Below are 23,638 nucleotides of genomic sequence, written 5' to 3'. Positions count from 1 at the left end.
CAACCAAGACCTCAATGCTAACAGTAACAAAAAGGTGTCAATTCCACTTACCAGTACTTTAAATGAGAGAGTACCATCATTGCATTCCCTTTTCTTTGCATGCTAGTTGGAAAGAGTTACCTTCAGCTCCTCCATAATATAATCACACTAGAGTGCTCTTTTTTCCCAAACACCGCACTGACACATCTCCCATGCATGCTAATGCTTTGTGCTGATTGGACTCTGACAGTAATCTACTAGCTGGTTGTCTCATATTTCTCCTTCATGAGATTTTGCAGCTCTAATTAGTTCCCTTTCATCTAAAACAGTACACACTAACACCCTTCTCAAATCCCTTAATTGGATTCCCACTAAACAATGAATCACCTACAAGATCCTTCAAACTCTCCACTCATCACCATTCCAGCTCTGGTTTTATATGCAAGTATATATATCATATCCTCTACTCATTACCAACTCCCTCATAAAATGCAGTTTCTAGCATTAAATTATAGTATATTAATGCAGTTGATCTAAAGTAATTACATTTAGCATAACTTTTATGAAAAAAAATTGTATGACTGCAATGTTGAATAATTTTTTTTGCTGTTTTTTATGTGGATGTCTAAATTTGATACATTGCCTTTTGGTGAATTGCACATCTCTGTATAATATTATAATCAGTGTTATATAATTTTATGATGTAATATTGTGCTGATATAAAAGTAAATTGGTCCACCTAAACCAAAATTCAACCCTAAAAAGGCAGATTTGCAGGCATTCAAATAAATGCACGCCTTGCCCGATTCATCGACTTGATATATTGTATTCTCTCTCTCTTCTCCTACACTTCTAGAGCCTACACTCTCATGTCCAAATTTGGAGAGAGGGGAACTCCTCGGAATTTCTATTTAAATGACAGCAAAGCAGGTGATCACCAAGCAAGCTGCTCAGACATACTGGGGTTGATTTACTAAAGAAAAATAGACCGTGCAGTTGCTCCAAAGCTTTTTAAATGAGCAGAAGCTGTGCTGAATTCCATCATCCAATTACAGGCATACCCCACTTTTAAGTACACAATGGGGTTTATTTAATAAAGCTAGAAAGTACAAAATCAGGCTCACTTCTGCATAGAAACCAATGAGCTTCCAGGTTTTATAACCAAAGCTTAATTCAACAAGCTGAGGTTAGAAGCTCATTGGTTTCTATGCAGAAGTGAGCCTGATTTTGCACTTTCTAGCTTTAGTAAATAAACCCCATGTTGTACTTAAAAGTGGGGTATGCCTGTATGTGCTAGCAAAAATGCTTTTTTTTTTTTCCTTGCATGTGATTGGGTATTCTTTGCAAAGTGAGGATTTACCTCATTTACTAAGCCTAACTCAACCATTTCATTTAATTTCTTCATTTCTTTCCCTAAAAAAGAAAGTGTATTTCCTTTTTGGGCAAATTATGTAAAACAATCATTACCATATTCATTTAACCACTTCAACCCGGAAGAATTTACCCCTTCCTGACCAGCGCACTTTTTGCGATTCAGCACTGTGTCGCTTTAACCTCCCTGGCGGTGATCCCGAGTCTGGCCCGGGTTCAGATTTTAGTACCATAAGCGGTAACCCCGAGCCAGACTCGGGATCACATTGCTGGATACAGGGAGAGGTTACTTACCTTGTCCCCTGGATCCAGCGATGTCCTCCGCGCTGTGTGATCGAGCTGTCCTCCGCTCGATTCACACAGTGCCCGAATGCCACCGAGCTCTGTTCCCTGCGAGGTTACGACGTACGGGAGAGGAGATTGGCGCCAAATTCAAAAAAGTAAAAACGCACAAAACACACACAGTACTGTAATCTTACAGAGTACAGTACTGTATAAAAAAATTACACACCCCCTTTGTCCCTAGTGGTCTGTCCAATGCCTTGCATGCACTTTTATATTATAAATACTGTTTTTTCTGCCTGGAATTTGGAGATTGTCCATAGCAACCAAAAACTGTCCCTTTATGTCAAAAGTGATTTTAGACCACCTAGAAAACAGCGATAATACATTATAATCACTTGCTGAATTGAGCGATAGTGATTTGTGGGGAAATTCGTCATCAAACTAAATAATAACTAAAATGACAGCGGCAATTCTGCAAATGAGCAAATTTCAGTGTTTTTGATTTGATTACATTATTGAATAATTTTTATTATTATTTATTATATTATAAACTTTATCATACCCGGGATGTCTGCTAGACTCTGGTTTGAACAGATTTAAGAGAGTTATTCCTAAGAATTGCAGGACTACAATATAAAATGCCAAATTTCCATGCAAAATAATTGTACCGCTTTCAGCACCTAAAACCAGAACTAATCATACCGCCAGGGAGGTTAACTGACAATTGCACGGTCTTATGACGTTGTACCCAAACAAAAATGTATGTTCTTTTTTTCGCACAAATAGAGCTTTCTTTTGGTGGTATTTGATCACCTCTGCGGTTTTTATTTTTTGCGCTATAAACAAAAAAAGACAATTTTGAAAAAAAAAAACGCATTATTTTTTACTTTTTGCTATAATAAATATCCCCAAAAATATCTAAAAAAAACATTTTTTTTCCTCAGTTTAGGCTGATACGTATTCTTCTACGTGGTAAAAAAACCCTGCAATAAGCGATTATTGATTGGTTTGTGTGAAAGTTATAGCGTTTACAAAATAGGGGATAGTTTTATGGCATTTTTTTAATATATATTTTTTTTTAAATGGCGGTGATCAGCGATTTTTATTGTGATTGCGACATTATGGAGGACACATCAGCGGACACATTGGACATTTTTGACACATTTTTGGGACCATTGTCGTTTATACAGCAATCAATACTATACAAATGCACTGATTCCTGTGTAAATGGCACTGGTAGTGAAGGGGTTAACCACTAGGTGGCAATGAAAGGGTTAAATGTGACCTAGGGGCGTGTTTCTAACTGTGGGGGGGGGGGGGGGCGTGGCTGTGTATGACACATCACTGATCTCTGCTCCGATCACATGGAGCAGAGATCAGTGACACTGTCATTAGGCAGAACGGGGATATGCTTGTTTACATTAGCATCTCCCTGTTCTTCCTCCCCGTGAGGCGATCGTGGGTATCGTCACGGCGATCGAGTCCACAGGACCCGCGGCCCAACTCACAGAGCTTGCTCGCTGGCTGCCTCTTAAAGGGCAGTGTACAGGTATGTGATTCTGCCTGTATGAGCCCTTCTGCCGACGTATATCGGCGTGAGGCGGTCAGCAAGCAATTATCATAATTACGTTAAATGTTATTACACACTATTATTCGCACTTTTTTACATACCGTATGTGCAAAAAACAGCACTGAATAGTAACCCAAGGAACCAAGTAGAAGTCTTTTATTAGTATGACAACATAATAACAAGAAATACCTGCTAAAAGATTAAAGTCAGACCTTAGGCAAGCAGATAAATACACAGTTGTAATGCATATACTGTATAATTGCAAACTGTTTGATTGGAAAATGAAGGAGAACCTGCAGACTAATGGGCCATACCTCTAATCTTTCTCAACCTTTTTCCAGTCAAGGCAGCTATTTCTAAAATCTAATAAGGAGGATCAAACAAGGATGCTGTGCAGATGACAGATTTCCTCCTTATCAAACAATGACATCAGCGGTTGTTAGGGCCCTGGTTGTCCTGCCCAGTACCCAAGGGTGTACAGTTGCACAATGAAAACCTGTGACTTTGTGTAACAAAAAAACAGGCTTATCCACCCCCTGGTTTCTACACAATGTTTCGGCAGTTTTTAGTCATTTTGCCAAGGCAACAGTGAAGAACCCAGAAGGTGGCCCAGGGTGCCAAGGCATCCTGGTTGAAAGAGGCTGCTCTAATCACGCTTTCTCTTCCAGCCTGTTCCCTGTCTGTGGATGTGCACTTTAGCAGAGCCTGATCAGCTTCTAGTGCTAAATCTCCTTATATCTGTGTGGTTTTGTGCAAGGGATTACCTTAAAGCAGACCTTCAGTAATTATTCAAATTTCCATCTATTAAAATGTCTGCCTCTGTTGTTTTAACTTTGGATAGTAAAACATTTTTTTTTCTGCCAGTAAATGCCTTATACAACCCACTTCCTGTTTCTTGTCTGGTCATTAGCCTAGACATATGACATCATGCACAGCTCTCTCTCACTTTTGTGGGAGTTTGCCAGGAAGGAGGGGGGGTGAGTCACAAAAAGCCCAATGCTCCAGAGCTGGAGGTGTACCTCTGTCTGTCTGTGTAAATTCAGGAAGGGAACAGGCAGCAGCTTCAGTTGCCCACAGTTAAAATGGATACAGCCAGACTTAGGGGAGGGATATTTCTGCAGCGTATTTGGCAAGTACAGAATCACAGTATATATAGAATAATATGCAAAATGGTTAGAGGGAAGCTTTAGAATGGCAGACTTCCTCTTTAAGGGCAGCTTCACACTGTGGCGGGTGGGCGTGGTCGGTAAATCACCGCATTTAACCCCTGTTAACAGCCAAAAAAGCATTAAAAGCGCCCCAAAGCATCGCTGCAGGGGCGTTTTGGCAATGCTGCCCATTGATTTCAAAGGGCAGGGGTGCTTTAGGAGCAGTGTATACACCACTCCTACAGCACCTCAAAGATGCTGCCTACAGGACTTTTTTGGGTGTCCTGCCAGCGCACTGCTCCAGTGTGAAAGCACTCAGCCTTTCCCACTGGCGTGAGAGTAGACGTGCTTTACAGGCTCTATTTTTAGCACTATAGCACCTGTAAAGCGCCTCAGTGTGAAAGAAGCCTAAGCAAATATCAAGACAATGATGGAAGTATTAGCATCTCAAAATAATTGAATAATTGAATCAATGCATATCAACTTTTTATTTTTGTATATAATTGCCTAGCATTAAGTTGTCTTTTACAGAGAGTTTTCACAGTTTCTACCTAGGGATTGCTATAAAGCTGTGACATGAGGGAGGATGCAAAGAATAATTTACAATAACCTCTGTGCTCAGGTTCTCAGAAAATCTGTCTACATGGGAATATAACACATATCCACTACCTTATCATTAAGGATTGCATAATGTAAGTTGCTGTTGACACAGACCCTGTACCCCCTGAACCGTTGCCAATCAAGGAGAGTGGATGTCATATATAGAGGTGGAGATTTCAGAATCATTGTTACTAGTTACAGATCCCCTTTGCAGGCTATGCAGTAAAATTTGTTTAGCTGTCTTAAAAGTATAGATTTATTGCCCTTAGAGATTCTGGTCATCCAGTACTGAAATGATACCTGGGTACCTTAAACCATCCTTCTCTGGCTGTAATGTATATATTCTTTGTATATATTCTTTGTAAAAATGTATGAGATTAATACTGATGGAACACATGCATTTGCAGTTTCTTAGAATATGAATACAGTAACAGCAGAAAACTATATTAATACTGAAAAATAGGCTGAATAGAACACTACATATTTCAAGTGGAACATAAAAATAAGGAAAATAAGCTACTAGTACTCAGCATGTGTGACCTTCTGTCCATTTACAAAGCAACAAGTCATGGTCTATGATTTGCGCACAGAATTTTCACAAATTGAGTGACTGCTTTATGGTTATGGAATGTAACATTATTGTTTCTGAGTGAAAATTGAGTCATGTTGTCAAAGTCCTTGTACAATGTACAAAAGTCAATACACAATTTAGGCCTTGTGGTTATATCTTTTCCACAATATCAAATGTTAGGTAACACAGACACATGTTTTTACCTTATTGAGCTATGAGTTGAAATGTTTGTGATTGGTAAAAATAAGTTTAACAGCTAAAGTGTATTTTCCATATACTAAAGTATATGGAGAATATATATATATATATATATATATATATATATATATATATATATATATATATATATATATATATATATATATATATATATATATATATATATATATATATGATGTCACATGGTGACCCCGCCCCCTTATGATGTCACAGTCCCGGAGGATGCTGGGACTGTGCCATCATAATGGGGCGGGGACACCATGTGACATCACATGGTGACGCCGCCCCCTGTCCCTATATAAGTCGCCGCACACAGCGCCCCTGTCATTGAGGCTGGAGAGCGCTGAGTCAACATCTCAAGGAAGAAGTGAAGAGAATGCAGCAGCGGTGGCGACAGAAGACCGGGCCACCGCTAGTAAAAGAGCTGGAAGAAGAAAGCGGAGGCCCGGCAAGAAGAGCCGAAGAGGGAAACAAGACCCCCAAAGTCAGAAGAAGAAGCGGCGGCGACAGAAGACCGGGCCACCACTAGTAAAAGAGCTATAGGAAGATAGCGGAGGCCCGGCAAGAAGAACTGAAGAGGGGGACAAGACCCCTGAAGAGGGGGACAAGACCCCCAAAGTCGGAAGAAGACCCCCGGACGGTGGTGGCGACGGCGAAGAAGAAAGCGGGGCTCCTCCGTTAGTAAAAGAGCTAGCAGAAGATAGAGGCCGGCCAAGACAGAAGACCACCGGAGCTGTGCAATAAATTATTTTAAAAAACATGTGTTGTGTTTTTTTCTTTACACTTTTTTCACCAGGTGAATGGGTAGGGGTACATGGTACCCCAATACTCATTCACATAGGGTGGGGGGCCAGTATCTGGGAACCCCCTTATTAAAGGGGGCTCCTGGATTCCGTTAAGCCCCCTGCCCGCAGACCCCGACAACCAACGCCCAGGGTTGTCGGGAAGAGGCCCTTGTCCTCATCAACAACGTGTCAATCTCGCCGATGGAGGCGGCGACATTGACCTCCTGCGCTATTCCCGTCTACCTGGAGCCGTGCTCAAAATGAATGGACTTCTCCGTGTGTGGGCAAGTCCGTTCATTTCAAAAGTCCGGCGGACTTCCGCCATAGTCCGACGGTTTGTCCGCCGGACCTACTCCGCGGCAAAGTCCAGTCATGTGTGGGCAGGTCCGCTCGTTCGGAAAGTCCGGCGGACCTCCGCTGCGAAGTCCGGTGGTTTATCCACCGGACTAATTCCCCTGGGTAGTCCGATTGTGTGTACGTGGCATTAGAATCTTCCCCTGTTGGCCATATGATGATGCTCACATATGCACCCATATGTGTAAAAACGTGACATTGCATTAAATGTGCGGCTTGCCCAGAAGTTCCCACCCACGTTTCGAAGACAGAAAAGCATACAACCAACCAAACAGCTGCACAGAACAATGGACTATGCCTATGTTATGTGTCTCGAAACAGCTACTTGACAACTCCATCAGAAGCCTGTGAGACAAAGGGTGTCACAGGAGCAGAAATAAGACACAGGGACAGAGCATTGTTACCATATATTAAGCGGGGGCTGGCTCATGCCGATACACAGTGGCATAATGGCACTCCTGCACAATCTGCCGTACCTGTACGTCGTTCCGCAAAAGTAGGATAGCGGGAGTGCGAGCTGCGGGAATGTGCCCACGGGTCCCACGGACTCGATGTCTGGGGAAGTGCCTATGTAAATAAGGCATTTCCCTGTTCTGCCTAGTAACATGACAGAGATCTTTTGTTCCCTGTTATCGGGAACATCGATCTCTGCCATATCAGTGGTAGCCCACCCCCCCTACAGTTAGAACACGCTAAGGGAACACACTTCACCCCTTGATCGCTCCCTAGTGTTTAACCCTTTCCCTGACAGTGACATTTATACAGTAATCAGTGGCTATTTTTAGCTCTGATCATTGTATAAATGCCAATGGCCCCAAAATAGTATTAAAAGTGTCAGATCTCTCCGCCGCAATGTCGCAGTCTCAATAAAAATTGCCGATCACCACCATTACTAATAAAAAAAATTATAAGAAAAATGCCATAAATCTATCCCCTATTTTGTAGACACTGTAACTTTTGCGCAAACCAATCAATATACACTTATTGCAATTTTTTTTCACCAAAAATATGTAGAAGAATACATATCGGCCTATACTGAGGAAGAAATTTGTTTTTTTATATATTTGATAAATAGCAGAAAGTAAAATACATTTTTTTTTTCAGAATGGTCAGACTTTTTTGTTTATAGCGCAAAAAATAAAAACCGCAGAGGTGATCAAATACCACCAAACGAAAGCTCTATTTCTGGGAAAAATAGGGCGCAAATTTTGTTTGGGTACAGCATCACGCGACCGCGCAGTTGTCAGTTAAACGATGCAGTGTTAAATTGTAAAAAGTGCTCTGGTTAGGCACGGGGTCTTCCATTTTTTTTTTCAGCTCGTCAGGCAGCATGAGATGGATCTACATCGAGGGCCATTTTTATTTTTTTAATGAAGGACTTGTTCCATAGTGTCTCCTGTCTTTTTTACCATTTTTTATACTTTTGTTTGTGAAATGAAGTGGTTAAGATGTCCAAAAAGTACCTTCACCAGGTATTTTTTTAACAGAAGCTGCAGATTTCCAAATATTGAGCTCATATGAGATTTTGGTGATTGGGTTTATGGATACTTTCAAATCTTTAATGAATCCCTAAAGTTTTGGTAAGTGATCAGTGCCCTGATACAAATAAGTGCTTACCTCCAATCCATCAAAATATTTTACATTATTCCCACTGCTATAAACAATGTAAAGTGTTACTTAATCCAGGACCCTGCATTCACTATAACTGGTCTCCCACAGTACATATGGAAATCAATTATTTTAGTAAATCTAAACTGCTAAATACCCTTTCTCATCAGCAGTTAGAGCAGTCTTATGACTTTTATCATTGTCTTGTTAAAGCTTGTAGGAGGAGTTTTCATTCTTCCCTGATTGTCCTATGAGGCTGCAAAACCCATGACCCTCTGTTGGGACAGTGCTGATTGGCCCTTTGCTAATCACATGTACTTTCCCAAGAAAAAAAAACTCTCTAGCAATACACATCAAACTGACCATGTGCGGAGTGCCCCCATGACTAAGTTCTATCAGCAGGTAGTTTGGGGACTTTGGAAGAAGGAGAGGATCAGAGAAGACAGGATCAAACAGACTTTTTACACAATGTGGATAATTAACCCCTTAGGTTCCACCGTGAGCATAATAAGCATGCTTTACTGCATATACATAATGCTTTTATTGTTGTAGGTTTAGTAACACTTTAAATCTGATTTATGGTTGAAAAATATATCACCGTGCATTAAACACTCAAGTAGTTGAATATTGCACTGTGCATCCATCAACAGAAGCAGTTGAATGATGGAATACAATGTAAATTTGAAGTGTTGCCTTATATTGTCAAAATAAACCTAAACCACAACCCCAGCCAAACACATTTCTTAGTTTTAGGTTGAGTGTGTAGGTTTTACTTGCGCTGCCTTTTTTTTTAATTCATTTTTTCGTCTGAGTCTGATATTTCTCACTTGGTGACGTAACAAAATCTCAATGAAGACAAAGATAGTGACAAAAACATGATAGCAGCTCTAATCCACTCTAATAATAATGTTTTTATTCCTGCCTGCTTTCTTCTTTTGAAAAAAAGGTTTCTTTCTCTTTCTGTCCTGCTGAAACAACAAGAAAGGGACACTTACATAGTGCTAACAATTTATGCAGCACTTTACATAGGTGAATATCAGATCAGTCCTTGCCTTCAATCAGCTTACAATCTAAGGTCCCCAGCTCTCATCCATACATACACTAAAGCCAATTTGGGTGGGATCCCATTAGCCTACCAGCATGGTCATTGGAGCATGGGCAGAAATTGGAGTATCCCCCATACAGGCACTGCTAGAACATGCAAACTTCAGGCAGGTAGTGTTTTGGTTGGAGATTTGAACCAGCAACTCTAGTGCTGCCAAGCAGAGGGGCTAACCACTAAGCCACCACACTGCCCAGAAGGAAAAGCTTCTTAATGTGCACATAGCCAGCAATCAAAACATTACAGTGGTGCATTTTAGACTGGAGTTCTACTTTAAGTTAGATATCCCAGATAAAGAGACCTGAGCTGTCACAAAATTTTGCTATCTTTATGTTTTCTGAAGAAAAAAATGACTACATACCAAATGGCAGTGAAATATAAAGCTTTGGTCGAACCCATGCATGCACACACATATACACACAAAATAGATCCACGCTGCCTAGAGTTCTGAATGTTCCGCAAAGTAAACTGCATCTTTCAAAGGTCACCTTTCACTACATGCTATTGGGATTGAAATAAACTTAAAACCTGCAGTATTTTTTTTTTTTTTTTAGCAATCCATCAAGAAAAGGAAAACCTGTACCAGAGTACAATCCTTAAAAAGCCTTTATTACATCCCCTCTCAGAGCTTGAAAATGTGGAGTTGATGTTAATCCAAAACCTTGCTGTGAAGAACAAGCAATTTCATCCTGTAGATTTGTTGTAACAAGGACTTTTTTTTTTCAAAGGGAATGTGTAGTCTTTTCAGTGAGCAGCTTGATTAAAAAAAAAAGAATACAAGTGTGCAGTAATGCTAAACAAAAAATGTTTCTATGTGTAATGTATACATTGGGGCAGGATTTTCTTTCTCATTACACACTCAGGCTTTGCATTTGGCCTTGCAATGGTATATATATCTTTAAAAACAATGCATTCTCTGTGTGTCTGATATTGTAGCTCAATAGTTGTGTCAGAAGTACAAGACACTGAATCTATTACATTCCCCCAAAAAATCATCTTAGTACACAGGATTTGTGTAGCAGGTCGGGGTTGCTTTGTACACAGAGTAGCTCTGGCAGCAGCTGCTGTCCAAAAACAAAAAGCAATATGACTCAGTATTTATCAACAACACTGTTCACGTGGGAAAAAGAAAGATGCAAAGCAACATTGTTACTTTTGTATCTATTCTGTTTCATTCAGCTGCAGATCAAAGGCAAGTAATGAACTTCCATCTGCAGATGAAGTCAGTTCAAGCAACCTGGCAAGTAAAATGCTTAATAAAATGTTCCTCTGTGAGCCCTAATTAACATATTATTCTCCTTCTCCAATCAACTAATATTTTCCTGCTGCTTTTCTGTTTTACTATCCATTAATATTTAAACTTTTTTGTGTCTTTAATATTTTTACACATTGAACCCATATTTACATGTTTGCCTTAAAAAGAAAAAAAAAGTAGAAGATTAAAAAATATATATTTTGTAAAAAAACTTTGCAATGCTTTGTACCAGAATCATAATTTTAGTGTAATTTTAAACCAGACACATTACAAAATAAAATGTTAAATTTTTATCTACATCTACATTAGCTTGTTTTCATTTTAAACCAACACTTGTAAAAAAAAAAAAAATGTGTATTTTGCTTGCTGCCTGCCCACCGTCAAATGACGGAGGAGTGGTGCAGCTCTCGTTCTCTGTAAAGAGCCATGTGTGCGGCTCTTTAACCATGTGATCGGCTGTGTCCAATCACAGCTGGTCACATGTAAACAAGGAAGTGCCAGTAATCAGCTCTCCTTGCCTCACACTGACAGAGTGTGAGGCTATTAGAGCCGATCAGCGGCATCTCCTCACAGGGGGATATGTAGAAATGTAATCAGGGAACTGATCATCAGTGCCCTGATTACAATAAAGATAAAAGTGTCACCAATCAGTGCCCACCAATTGCTCACCAATGCCAGCTATCAGTGCCCACCAGTGGCAGCAATCAGTGCCCACCACTGCCCATAAGTGCCACCACAGTGCCCATTAGCAATGCCAGTCACTGCTGGCAATCAGTTCCACCTATTAGTGCTGCCCATCAATGCACATCACTGCTGTCAATCAATGCCCATCAGTGTCGCCCATCAGTGCCACCCACCAATTCCCATCAGTACTGCCTACCAGTGCCCGCCAGTGCCACCTATTAGTCCCCACTGGTGCCAACTAATGGTGCCCATCAGTGCCACCAAACAGTGCTCATCAGTGCCACATATCAGTGCCACCTATCAGTGCCCATAAGTGTTGTGGTATATTAGTTCCTCCTCATCAGTGCCCATAAGTGCCACTGCATCAATGCCCACCAGTTCAGCCTATCAGTGGCCCTTAGTGCCCCTCATCAGCGCACACAGTGAAGGTGAAAAATGACTTAGTTACAAAATCTACTAACAGAAAAAAAGTAAAAAAACACTTTTTTTTTATATTTGGTCTTTTTTTTGTAAAAAATAAAAAAAAACAGCAGTGATTAAATACCACCAAAAGAAAGCTATTTGTGTGAAGAAAATGATAAAAAAAATAGTTTGGGTACAGTGTAGCATGACCGCGCAATTGTCATTCAAAGTGCGACAGTGCTGAAAGCTGAAAAATGGCCTGGGCAGGAAAAAAATATTTTTTTTTTTTGCAAGACAATAATTGCCGAACAAACATGTCCATAGCAGAATTTTAAAACTTGCTCTGGTCCATAGGTGGGCAACAGGTGCAAGAGGGGAAGTGGTTAAAGAGGCAAATACGGAGATGTTTCTTGGGCTAGTTTGAACATATCTATATGTATGACAATACCAAAAATGTAGAAGGGAACTCAGCTAAAAAAAAAAAAAAAAAATGTTACAATGGCATCAAAAATGATGTAGAAGCCAATTTATTTTTCCTAAATGATACCCAGTCATAGTGAAAAAGAAAACCAGCTGTGGCTGCAAATCTGGTTCTGCTCTCCACAGTAATTCAATTGCAAAAGATGTTTTCTAGGTTAAACAGACATCCAATGTCTTTCAGTATAAGAAGACCGAGGATGTATTGATGCCCTTGGAGGTGAAGTTCCCATAGTGTCCTGCACTCACAGTGGTGCTGATGTCAAATCATTATTCTGTGAGTGCAAGGGGCATGGGGAATCCTTCTTATGAGTTGGGTCCATGACACCTTACTAACCTTCTAGGTTACATTTAAAAAAAAACAGCTAAACGTATATATTATTATAATAAATGTATACACCTGTTTATAAAAATTGTTTATAAAATTTACGTGTGATCTGTAATTATATATTTACATGGGTGCAGCCATATTTTCTAGTAACATAATCAGGCATGGTTTCCTGTCTATCCTCTTATTTTAACCAATATCGTTTGCCTGATTGAAAACAATACACTGCTTGCCATGTCTAATGATATGGAATACCTACACCTGGAATGCTTAGAGTGAGTAAAGTAGCCAGAGACCATGTTATTTTTGCCTCTCTAGCTCCAAAGGGTTTCACCCCCTTCATGACCAGGCCATTGTTTGCTCTTCAGCACTGCACTACTTTAAAATGGTAGTAAACCGACAGCTTTTTTTTTTTTTTTTTACCTGCAAGGAAAAGTTATAATGTACTAGTATGCATCGGTAAGCTAGGTACTCACAATATGAAATTCATCCCGTTTCTGAGGAACCAGCTTAAATGTGCTACATGGGTGGCCCTGTCAGCCTTCTCCCATCTGACATTTTTCAAAGGAGTCCAGTGAAAAGTTTTTGGCTAAATTGCAGCTCCATCCAATCAGATGCAACCACTATTCAGGGATTCTGACAGGTATCGGCTGTGACTGTCAGAATACATCAGCCACGGTGGAAGTTTCCTCCATCTGTGTTGTGTAACATAAATTGGGAGGTTTGTGGTTTGTGATGACAGTTATCTCCATGGGTCATACTTTGAGTTTAGCATACACTACACATGCACTAGTAGGCAGAATGTAAATAAAAACATTACAGAATACAACATGTGTATTTTTTAGTTAAAGTGGTTGTAAACCTCAGACATGAAATATGAAAAAAAAAAAAACACTTCCTTCTATAATGTGTACTTGTCTGTATCCTTAAGCACTGATTGTAATTTCTCTCTGCTGCCTGGTTCCTCTGGTTATCAGCAGCTTTTCTCAACACTATGTCAGGGCTGGGCTCAGTCCTTCCTTCTCAGAGCTCTGTGCTCAGCTGTCGGTTAATTGCCAAAGACTCCTCATTCCACAGTGACTTCATTCCACATTTCTTGCTCATCAGCCAGCTCTAACTATTTAAACTGCATGGATCAGATCTTCTGTGCCTTCACCTTGGTCAACATATCCGGACTCTCTCTGCTGTGTTTTCCGGTGAAAAACTTTTTCCTGGCTGACTTCCCTTCTAGTTCCTGATCCTGCTTGCTTCACCTGACAGCACTGATCTCTGGACTCCTGTTTTTCTGGTTTATTCTGACTTCCCATCCTGGCTACAGAACTCTGGCTATGGCTTGACTACGTTTGCTCTGTTTAAACCATTTTACCATTTTATTAAATAGTGTGATTTTTACTGCACCTCTGTTTCAGTCTGATTCATGGTTCCTGACACGCTATGAGTTAAAATGGTGATAGGGAGGGAGCTCCAGCACTCAGCCTGTGACTGTCATTCACAGCTGTGCAGGTCTTTTCCCTCCAGTTAGGGGCCAGAGCTGTTGGATATGTGAAGACTTCAGATTCCCACCCCTGCTGAAAGAACAAAAGAGAGATGTCTTCTTCTGTGTGTTTTCACAATCTACAGAAGAAACAGCTGCAGATACACAGCTACAACTTATGTAGGAAAATTTGTTTCATCTCTGTGTATCACCTAATGCTAGTCGCTTCACTGGGTATATCTAAGAGTTTACAACCACTTTAAGCTTTCATTTGTAAATAATTAAATTGGTGAGTTTAGTTCTGCTTTAAGCATATCTAACCTCAAAACAAAAATGTAATATATTGCAACTTAGTAGTCTGTAGATGTTTTAATAGTTTTTGTTTTCAATTTCCTTTACTTTCTCTGGATAAAGCTGAAAAAAAAAAAAAAAAAACTTCCTATCCCTTCACATCCTCACTCATTTCTCCACTGTATCTTTGGGGTCAGCCATGCTTGTCATATAGGCTGAGCTTTAAACATGTGTGCCTTTGCTCATTTCCATTATATGATGGATTAATGGATCCGACAGCTTATACAAGAAAGAATGCTTTTGCTTTCTCTTTAGCTCACAGGATGTGAACATGACACTGCATTTCTGGTAAGACCCACAGGTAAAAATGAAAACTAAAGCAGCAACCACGGACTGGTTAAATACAATATATTACATTTTTATTTTAGCCGCTTCCCGACCACCGGCAGAAGGGCACATACAGGCAAAATCACGTACCTGTACGTTGCCCTTTAAGAGGCGGTGGGGGCGCATGTGCGCCTGTGGGAAGCACCGCGAGTCGGGTCGCGGGTCCCGCGGACTCGATCGCTTATACCCGCAATCGTCTCACGGAGAGGAAGAACGGGGAGATGATATAGTAAACAAGCATCTCCCCGTTCTTCCTAGCAACAAGTGACACTGATCTCTACTCCCTGTGATTGGAGCAGAGATCAGTGATGTGCATAACACAGCCACGCCCCCCACAGTTAGCAACACGCCCCTAGGACACACTTAACCCTTACACTGCCACGTCCTAGTTAACCCCTTCACTGCCATTTACACAGGAATCATTCATTCACACAGGAATCATTGCATTTGTATAGATTGCTGTATAAATGACAATGGTCTCAAAAATGTGTCAAAAATGTCCGATTTGTCTGCCATGACGTCACAGTCAGCATAAAAATCACTGATCGCTGCCATTTGGCAAAAAATATTAATAAAAATGCCATAAAACTATCCCCTATTTTGTACATGCTATAACTTTTGTGCAAACCAATCAATAATCGCTTATTGCGATTTTTTTTAACAAAAATATGTAGAAGAATAAGTATCGGCCTAAACTGAGGAAAAAAAAATGTTTTTTTATATATATTTCTGGGGCATATTTATTATAGCAAAAAGTAAAAAATAATGCTTTTTCTTTCAGAATTGTTGCTCTTTTTTTGTTTATTGCGCACAAAATAAATACCACAGGGGTGATCAAATACCACCAAAAGAAAGCTCTATTCCTGGGAAAAAAGGTTGTCAATTTTGTTTGGGAGCCACGTCGCAGGACCGCGCAATTGTCAGTTAAAGCGAAACACAGTGCAGAATCGCAAAAAAATGCTCTGGTCAGGAAGGGGGTAGATTCTTCCGGGGCTGAAGTGGTTAAGGTTTAAATACACTTTTGCAGGTGACCTATTATCTGTAATCAAATATTCCCATTTAGCAATGCAGAAAACACAGTTAGTAAAGGCACACAACAAACATTAATATGTATAAAACTGGTTTGTACTTGTATTGGTAATAGATTATATCGTATTTGCACCATATAACAGTCACTGTATAGGCATGGCTTTCAGTAGGATATTGTGGATTACTTTTGCACTATTGACTAACAGTATAAATGGCAGTGCATCCAGGTGAAATAGTGATTATTGCTGCTACAAGCTGTCTACATGACATCTCAGCACTGAAAATTACAGAAAGTAATATGTACTCTTAGAGATCAATAGCTGTGTTTATTGATTCCCAAAGATAGTGTCTGAACACATTTGATTGTTACAATAGCAAGCTTCACTTGTCATATGGATTAAAGACACACTGCTCAAAAGTGAGGATTGTACATTTATACTGACTGAGGAGACACAGCCTAGTGTTAATGTCCCTCTAATTTCCTCTTGACAATCAGCTTGCTTTCCCTGCTAGCTAAAATGCTAGTGTTGCTGGTCATTTTTGTCTTCTTTGAATTGTGCTCAGTGTGTTATTCACCACCCGCTCACACAGCTTACTATTGCCTCAAACACATACATAGTGGCCCGTTCATGCTATATTGAAGTGCAGTAACGCATGCACCACACCATGCTTTATTAAACAATGCAGCAAGCTTTGTCACTGTATGCCATTCATCTTTAAAATCATGTAGACTCACATCATTATATAAGCACCACTCAGTCAAATTGGAAGGGCTTCCCACCAACACCAAGGAAGCAGAGAAAGAACTTCTAATGAGGGAGTTTGGGGAGCTATTATACCCTAAAGCCTAGTACACACTGCTATTTTTTTCTTCATTCAACCCAGTGGGCCGAATGAAAAAAACATGGACAGCTCAGGTAGAAGCTGTTGTACTAACAATCCAATCTTAGTACAGCGATCTCCCCTGCTGTTCTATTGTGTTCTGACAGGGGTAACCCTCCCCGGAACACTCAGGTCAGCAGACCTTTTTCATCATGCCCTTTCAACAGAAGGGGGTTGCAGTACACATGGACAGAATTTCGGATGATTTCTATTGAACCACACAACATTCGGACCATCGTGTGTCTACGGAGCTTAACTCCCACCACATTGTTTTAATCCTGATGCTGATGATTTTTTAAACATTGGGATTAATTTACTAAAGGAAAAATGCTGCTCACCTTGAAAAGGATATCAGCAGAGCTTCACCTCATTCATTAAGTTAAAGGACAATTTCCTTGCAAAGTGAACAGCTCTTTTGCCTTTAGTAAATCAATCATATTGCATTCAATGAAAAACTGTAGACACAAAAATGTGTGAGTTTAATAGAGTTAATTACCTACAGCACAAGTATCTAGATGTGTTTGCACATACATGCAAGGCTATTCTAAAGTTTCATAATTCCAGATAGTGTCAAAGTGTGCCCACTTTCTCCAATTCCCTGCAATATTTGACCAGCAAGCCAGCCCATTATAGTGATAGACCAATAATTTCCTGGTCCAAAATTAACAGGAAATTGTAAGGAGTGAGGGCACTTTATTTAGCTGCAGGATTGTGCAGTTTTAAGTAGCATTCAGGGGCGGACTGACCATTCAGGCACTCAGGCACTGCCCAAGAGACCCCATCAAGGTTGCCAGCCTCAATAAAACCAGGGACAGGATGTACAAATCTGTGTTTGTTTTTTTTTAAATCCAAGATTATAGCTGCCCCACCTCTCCAGTACCTTTTCAGCGTGTGTATGTGTATTGTGTGTGTGTATACTGTGTGTGTATATTGTGTGTCTGTGTGTGTATACTGTATGTGTGTGTGTATATATATTGTGTGGCTCCATAATCTATTGCCTGGGGGCCCCATAATCTCCTATTGCCTGGGGGCCCCATAATCTCCTATTGCCCGGGGGCCCCATAAACTCCTATTGCCCTGGGGCCCCATGAGTTGTCAGTCCGTCCCTGGTAGCATTAAAGATTTTTTTGGCTTTAAAATAACAATACAAACATGTTATACTTGCCTGCTCTCTGCATTGTAATTCAGCTCTATAATAAATCAGACCCGTTTGCGCCTAACACCACTGCATAGCTTCTAATGGGGATCCAGCATTTAAGGCTGCAGGTTATGTACTAAGGATTCCTGGTCCCTGTAACATCAATTGTCTGGTAATAATGTAGTATACACCCATATTAGGTGTTATTATAATATACAGGTATAGTGCTTCCCTATTAGAACAGTGATGTCACACAGGTGCTCCTTTTAAACACAAACATGCTAAATTCAAGCCCGATGGATCAAAGGTATGCTTATTTAAAAAGGCGAGGATTAATATCTCTCTTAAAATCCCTCCTACTGGTTAACCCCTTCACTGGCATTGTAATTTTCACAGTAATCAGTGCAATCTATAACACTGATCGCTGTATAAATGACAATGGTCCCAAAATGGCATCAAAAGTGTCTGATGGGCCTGCCATAATGTCGCAATCATGATAAAAATCGCTGATCGCCGACCATTACTAGTACAAAAAAAAAATATTAATAAAAATGGCATAAAACTATCTCTTATTTTGTAGACGCTATAACTTTTGCGCAAACCAATCAATAAACACTTTTTGCATTTTTTTTAACCAAAAATATGTGGAAGAATATGTATCGGCCTAAACTAAGGAAAAAAATAGTTTTTTTATATATTCTGTGGGGATATAAATTATAGCAAAAAGTTAAAAATATTGCTTTTTTTGTTTATAGCGCAAAAAAAAAAAACCGCAGAGGTGATCAAATACCACCAAAAAAAAGCTCTATTTGTGGGGGAAAAAAGAGCGTCAATTTTGTTTGGGAGCCACATCGCACGACCGCGCAATTGTGTGTTAAAGTGACGCAGTGCCAAATCGCAAAAAAGTGCTCTGGTCTTTGGGCAGCCAAATGGTTTGGGGCTGAAGTGGTTAAACAGCAATATTTTTCTTTATATATGTCAGTTTTTCTGTAGTGTGTTGTATACATCATACATGTAAACCACTTCACATGCATGTTAACACCCCACGTATGTTATTTAAAGGAATTTTGCATCATTAATTTTTCACCCCAGTGTGGTGCCCAGCCCCCTATGCGATTTATTTGACAATCCCTTGCCTATTAGACAAGAAAATGGCCTTAATTGGATTTTTAACATTCGGCTCCAATTGACTTCAATGTGATTTGGATCTGGTACCTGAATTTCAGTAACGTTTTCCAAACTCCTCTCAAATTTAACCCAGGTATAATTTGGCTTATCTTTGCTAACACTAATGGCTGGATCTCTAGAAATTAGTAGTTAATGTATTCCTAATTTCTTACAGAATAGTCTTCACAGGCAAAAAAACTTACATCAGCTATTATATTCTAAACACAGCACAGGGAGTGTATATTTCCATTTGAACAGTACATGCTTATATTACTATCAGCACACTGAGAACTTTACAGAAACTAAAAGGGGTGAGGAGGATCATCCATGGTAAAATAACACCACTAGACAATGTAAAATATTTAGACAATGTATTAACATTTTACTTCATCATTATTAGACATGGCAAATAAATATTGCTTGAAATAAGATAACGTGATTATTTGGTGGTAGTGTCCTTTAATGGATTCATAAATTACAAAATGGAGAGGAGAATATAAATGTAGACCATAGGACAATCATGAATAAAGGAAATCAATGATTATTATGTTTTTGTGATTGCTAGGGAAAAACTCCTTGTACCATTATGTGAGTTTAAGGGCATCATACACAGATGAACTGTTATCAATCTGGTTTCAAATCAATACAGAGTTCAAAACATTTCATTAAGAAGCAGCAACTGAGGCAGTAAAAAACCCTGTAAAATGCAAAATAAATGAACTACTAAATAACTTTAATTAAAATCACCGTAAAATAACTAAATAAAACTGACATCATCGAATCCAAAATTGCACAGCAAAAAAAAAGGAAAGCAAAAAGGATAGCAAAATACCTATACACATTTCTAAGCTGTCTGCCTCCAAATTCTCTTAATTTTGTTCAAGGTCAGAGCGTGGCTACTATATTAATCCTAAAGAATGACAAAAAACAATCAAGGAAAAATCCAAGCTCTACTTACTGACCAGCTTGCGACCAACCAAATGAACCTGTCTAACAGCATAGCATGCTCTAAAAACAGGGGTTTAGTCTGCACACATTTGCAAATGCATGCATAAGGAGGGGAGGGCTCCCTCTAGTCCATCTGCCCTCCATCTATCCCATCAGAAGGCATGTGCTTCCATTGTCGAGTCTCTCATTAGTCAGAGATAGAAACTACAGGTAACAAGGTGGCTTGCCAGGGTTTGTAGCTTACGCATGCATTTGCTGATGTCTGCAGACTAAACCCCTGAGTTTAATGCATACTATTAGACAGCTTCATTTGGTTGGTTCGCAAGCTGGTCAGAAAGAAGAGCTTGGATTTTTCCTTGGTTGTTTTTTGTCATTTTGTTCCCTCCAATGTTCTTTGCTGTAAGGCCAATTATAGATGGGGCAATGACTCACTTTTTGTATATTAACCCTAAAGAAGAGCCTGCAAGCCACATTTGATCTAAATAAGAACACATAAAATATTTGAATAAAATAAGAACATCCACGGCTTTGGATAGGCTGGTGGCCCAAGCATATTTCTAAAAGTACATTTCTGTGTAATAATAACACTAATGACAAACATTGGCTAGTTTTTCTTTCCTGGGTAGCAGATGGGTACTTGGGTCCATGCTCTTAATAAGTGTATAGCAAATTGTCACTTACTATTTTTAAGCCACATAAAAGCATTTTCTACTTGGTTAGCTTTCTCGCTGCTGTTGGTTGATTAAACCTCATTTCAGTAATGACAGTAGACTGAGGGACTATGATATGTTCTGAGTAGTCCTCAGCAGTTAGCTAAAATAGAAATCAATACACAAAACAATTACAGAAAGAGGAATCTTGATTGGACTGTGGCTCAACAAATTATAAGCACACAACAGAGGTTCTCAATGTGGGTATTGGAACCAAATGATGGGGGTATGGGGCTGAAACTCTATAAAATAAAAAAGAAACTGTATTTTTTTGTATTTTGCTTTACTGAATCTAAATTAAAGTGGACAAAAAAAAAAAAATCCAAGTAGCATTTTCAATGGTCAATCTTGATTTCCTGTTTTAATTGCATAAAATTACAAAGATACAATTTGTTAGAGCTAGCCTCTGTGTGTTATATTAAATAAATAGCATCCTTACAATTTTTACATCCATATTTAAAGTAAAACCAAGCAGTAGACTTCTTTTGAAATCTATCTAATAGGACTGGATATGATGATGATTTTGATGATGATGATTTTGACACCCTCCACTGAGGGTCTATTATAAAAAGTTTTTTTTTTTAAATCCCTGGCATATAAGGAAAAAATGTGGCCTATGACCAAACTATGCAATCTCTAAAGATGTTGCAGGAAAGAGGTATGAAATCTGTTGCAAAAGAAGAGCTCTTTCCTAGCTAAGTGAAGATAATTTTTGTCCTTTCGAAAAATCCTAAAACTTCATCAGCTGTTATCAGCAGTGACCCCATTTTTAGTCAAATTTCCTTTGCTCAGTTATTGGTAAATTAACCCAACTAGTTAATCTCAGCTAATAAATTTTATGAGAAAACAAAAATGTTAACGCCAGATTAATATGAAATTTGCAGGTATGTTTTCATTTTTTTTAAATATCTCAATAAGCAATGTGTTTTATAGGGTATAGGGCAGGCTACTTAGAAGCTATTGTACATGTTTTGTGGGTTAGCTTAAAGTGGTTGTAATAGAGCTATACAGCTCCCTCGCCCTGACGGCCTCCCCAGGGACATTATTGTAAAACCCAATTTTTACTCTGTGAAGGAGAAGGTGATGAGGAATGCTAGATGAGTGGATGCCCTCAACATTCATGGACATACAGTTCAGATATTTGCCAACCTCTCCCCTTGCATGGGGCAGAAGAGACGATTGCTTAAACCGCTACTTCAAATCTTGATACAGAAAGCGATTCCTTATAAGTGGATCTCCTTCTGTATAAGATGGTCCTTCCCGCTCCCCCTGAACTTCTCATATCGCAACAAAGGTTATGACTTCTCTTCTTTGGTAGAGGGGGAATGTCTACTCCTACATCTAGGCCTACTTTCCCAGGAGCATCTACCCATACCTACCAGCAAAAGTTCCTCATCGTCATCGTAGAGACCACCGCTGGCAAGCCCCCTGAAACCCACATGGCTGAAACAACACTCCAAGAGGTTCAAAGAAACTTTACCAACATGACTGGTCCACTTATATTATTAAACCAGGGATCTGGTTTACAATTTTACCTATTCCAGGGATCAGAGCATAACCCCAAGTCTCTCCTTCTGAGGTTTTCCCCCCCGGACTTACCTCCCCGGATTGTTAGCCCTAATGGTGTCTAATCCCTCCTCCTGCCCAGTTAGGGGTAGTTTAGGGAAATGGGGCTCTCCTTTACCGGACTCAAGCAGGGGAAGAAGAGACCGAGCACTAGGCCCCCATGTTCGACCCAGTTGGTCAATGGCTCGATGTTCTTTTATAGCATACGTATCTCTCCTGTTATGCAATTTCCTCTCTTGCACAACACTTTATTTGTTTGTTAGAGTTCCCGAGATGTGATCAATCATTCCAAAGTTAAGCACCTAGTGTTCCCCCTATGGGATGATTTGGAGTCCCTGAGTCAGGGTTCTCCAGCTTTCAGGTTAAGGAGTGGGAAATGGCAAGCCTATTCCTACCCCGGGGTGGGAGGGGACCAGGGGGCCCCCTGATTCTTCATTTTTCGAGCCAATACTGTAAGGTGTTTGTATTTACATGTCCAATCTTCCGCTCCTCTTCTTCCCCTCCTCTCCTTTCCTACCTATCTGTCTTCTCTCCAACCTCTTCCAGGTTTTCCAGGAACATCCTGTTTCTCCACTTAGGGTCCCGAGCTTCAGCGTCATGTTCCACTACTCATGCTTTTCGCCTGGAGGAGGTAGGTGACGCACCATTTCAGGGATGCCTAAACCTCTGATCCATGGCTAACACAAATGTCCAAACCCCCACCTTCAAAATCATCACACACAACACCCATGGACTCAACTCCCCTATTAAATGCCGGAAGTTATTCCAATTATACTACTCCATGCACTCTGATATCCTACTACTACAAGAAACCCATTTCCCTGCTTCTTATAAACCCACTTTTCTACATCAGCGCTACAGACAATTTTATATTGCATCTGATGAAAACAAAACAAAAGGCCATATGCTTCGCCAGACATATAACCCTTTCCCAACCGGAGATTTTCTCACACCCTCTAGGTCATTTCGTATTGGTTTTGGGCACCATCGACGGGAGACATACACATTTGTTTCTTACTACACACCCAATAAAGGCCAAGGGAGATTTTTCGACTCAGCACTGTGCAAATTACAAAAACATTTGGTTTTCTTCGGTTGAGACTCCAATACCACTTTTGACTTCTCCCTGGACAGAACGGCTGGAAGGAAACCAAAACCCAAATGCCCCTCAAAACAGAGTGCGAAAATTGCTCTCTTGCTATATTCTGTAGGGCATCGTGGACATTTGGAGAGAGGTCAACCCCCACGTAAAAGACTACACCCATTTCTCAGCACCCCACATTTCCTATGCCAGGATAGACAACATCT

At 39.9% G+C, this 23,638-nt stretch overlaps 1 protein-coding gene across 8 annotated transcripts in view; it reads right to left on the bottom strand.

Moving 5' to 3' along the window:
* The window catches only part of LINGO2 (leucine rich repeat and Ig domain containing 2), a 2,286,714-nt gene that overhangs the window by 91,835 nt on the left and 2,171,241 nt on the right, over positions 1-23,638 (bottom strand). Inside the window, exon 1 of one of the 8 annotated variants that reach the window (XM_077475136.1) lies at positions 52-197. The exons of the other annotated variants lie outside the window; for them this stretch is intronic. The gene's annotated coding sequence lies outside the window, so the exon portion shown is untranslated. Of the gene's footprint in view, positions 1-51; positions 198-23,638 lie in introns of those variants that run through there. 8 annotated transcript variants of the gene reach the window in all.

Source organism: Lithobates pipiens, unplaced genomic scaffold, assembly GCF_037356315.1.
Source record: "Lithobates pipiens isolate NorthernLeopardFrog02 unplaced genomic scaffold, aLitPip1_a1.2 Scaffold_13, whole genome shotgun sequence".
Lineage (NCBI taxonomy): Eukaryota > Metazoa > Chordata > Amphibia > Anura > Ranidae > Lithobates > Lithobates pipiens.
This window is presented reverse-complemented; position numbering and strand designations above follow the sequence as displayed.